Here is a 2,500-nt window from a genome sequence, read left to right on the forward strand (position 1 = left end):
AAAGCAGGGTGAAACCTGCTTGAAACGGGGAGGGCTAAGGGGATTCTGTCACCGCTCTATTAAAACTTAGCAAGTCTTAGGTAGCGCTCCAAGACTGTCGCCATACGATACGCTCTATGGCAAATGCAGGTGTGGGTGGGTTCAGCCCCACTTTGCTCCGGTTCGGCACTGAGCCCGTCGTCTCATAAGGGCGCGGGCCAACCTCGCGTGGAGCTCCCTGTTTCATAGCCACCCACGGAACCAAATAGGAGACTGCATAAACAGACGCGGATAGCGGGCCTGAGTTTGAGCCCAATAGAATGAGTAACACGAAAACTAAGAAGGTCAAAAGACCAAGGGGTTGACAAGAAAGATCCGGACCAAGCGTTCATGGATCTTCAAGATCGAATGGAGGCGATGCGTTTTGGGATAAGCAAACTCGATGATGAGTCTTCCCATTTTACGCTAGTTACGGTAATGATGGACTTCCTCGATGAGGTAATGTCCGAATTTCGAAGGTACAGAGCCGTAAATCGCATGCAGCAGGTCCTCGACCGTCAAACGCAAACGTCGTTTGACGGTAACGATGGATTCGGGCCGCAAACGCGAAAAGGCAGAAGACCAGTGGCTGATGACCAACAGCCTGGTCCAAGTGGGTTGCAAAGATTGCAACAACAACAACAACAACCATCGAGGTTGACCTCTGTTAGGAAGCGGTGGAAAATATTCCAAGTCCGAGAAACGGACCGAATATTAATGAGGGTAGAATTAATAAGAGGAAGAAGAAGAAGAGCAAGAAGAAGCAGAATAAGCCCAGAAAGCGGCCTGAGGCTCTGCTGATATCGGACTGCACTTCCGAGGAGCTGGCGAAATTGCTCAAGGAAATGAAGCAGTCCGATGCTCTTAAATCGGTTGGAGAGACAATCTCTAAGGTCCGACGGGTCCAGAATGGAGGCATGTTGCTAGAACTTAAGCAGGGTAGTTCTGCTAGTGCAATTGCCCCAAAGGTTAAGGAAGCGGTGAAGGGCAAGGCGTCAGTGAGAACGCTAGCTCCTTCTAAAATGATTGAGATCATGCATCTCGATGAAATTACCACCCCAGAGGAGGTTGCGGAGTCTGTCAAAGCACAGCTCAACATCGAGATAGAAACAGATCGTATCAAAATGAAGAAAGGCCGCGCGGCCGGTACGCAGTGGGCACGGATCAACGTATCGCTGCCAGACTTTCAAAGCTTCTTGAATTTGGGAAAGCTGAAAGTTGGTTGGTCGATATGCCATATCCGCGAGGTTATGGAAGAGCAGAAATGCTATAAGTGTTGGAAGGTAGGCCATACGAGCTACCATTGTAGGGAACCAGACAGAAGTAATCTGTGCTGGAAATGCGGTTTGAGTGGACACAAGAAGCAAGCTTGTACCAACTCTGTCAAGTGTTTGGATTGCGGTACGAGGTCACAGAACCTTCACGCAACGGGCAGTTATATGTGTCCCCGTAGGCGAACGATTAGATAATAATGGTTAGGTTGCTACAACATAACCAGAATCATAGTTATGCTGCATTTCAATTAATGTGGCAAACGATTAGGGAAGAATCTGCGGATATAGTGTTGATTGCAGATCCGTATCTGGCAACAACCAACGTCAAAGTGTTACGCAACGACGATAACACAGCAGCGGTAGTGGTTAACGCGGACTTACCAGTTAAGGTAGTCAGTAAGGCTCTGAAGGGTTTAATGATAGTTGACATAGGTGATATGCGAGTGGTTAGCGTTTACGCGCCACCTAGATTTAGTATGGAAGAGTTCCAGAACATGTTGGATAACACGGTAATGGCCGTAACCGGTATCCACAAATTCGTTATCGGGGGACTTCAACGCTTGGTCATCAAGTTGGAACAACCAACTTGGCGAGCGTGGAGAAACCCAGAAACGAAGAGGTGAGTTGGTTTTATCAACCTTTGCGCAGATTGACGCAATTTTATTGAACGACGGCAGCACCCCAACTTATGTTGGACCAGGGCGCACGTCAGTAGTTGATCTTACTTTTGCGAGCCGAACCGTAGCAAGATCATTTAAGTGGGAGGTGTTATCTAGCTATATGAACTCTGATCATCGTGCAATACGAATAGATCTTGAGACGCAAAGCGTGCGTAATCTGTCCCGACCCATAACGGGATGGAGCATCAAGTATTTTAGCAAAGATATATTTGAAGTTATGATGCAAGCCGCTTTTGAGACCGAGGTCACAACAAGCGAAGACTTAATGCGTATACTTGTCACGGCGTGTAATGCGACGATGACTAAACGTAAGAGGTACACTCCTAACAAGAGTGCATTTTGGTGGACGTTAGAGATTGAGGCACTTCGCAAAGAGTGCAAACACCGCGATCGATTAGCGCAAAGAGCTTTTAATACTGATCTCTATTCTACTTTTAGGGACGAGTTCAAGGTGGCACGGAATGCCCTCAAGCGATTGATCAAGCATACCCGACAGAGGAAGTGGAAAGAGTTCCTGGGAACAGCGAA

The 2,500-nt window shown here is 47.7% G+C and overlaps 1 pseudogene; it reads left to right on the forward strand.

Annotated features, from left to right (window-relative positions):
* Nucleotides 1–2,500, forward strand: part of LOC120907810 — a 9,152-nt pseudogene that overhangs the window by 2,896 nt on the left and 3,756 nt on the right.

The sequence above is a fragment of the Anopheles arabiensis genome, assembly GCF_016920715.1.
Source record: "Anopheles arabiensis isolate DONGOLA chromosome X unlocalized genomic scaffold, AaraD3 X_pericentromeric_contig0021, whole genome shotgun sequence".
In the NCBI taxonomy this organism is placed as follows: Eukaryota; Metazoa; Arthropoda; class Insecta; order Diptera; family Culicidae; genus Anopheles; species Anopheles arabiensis.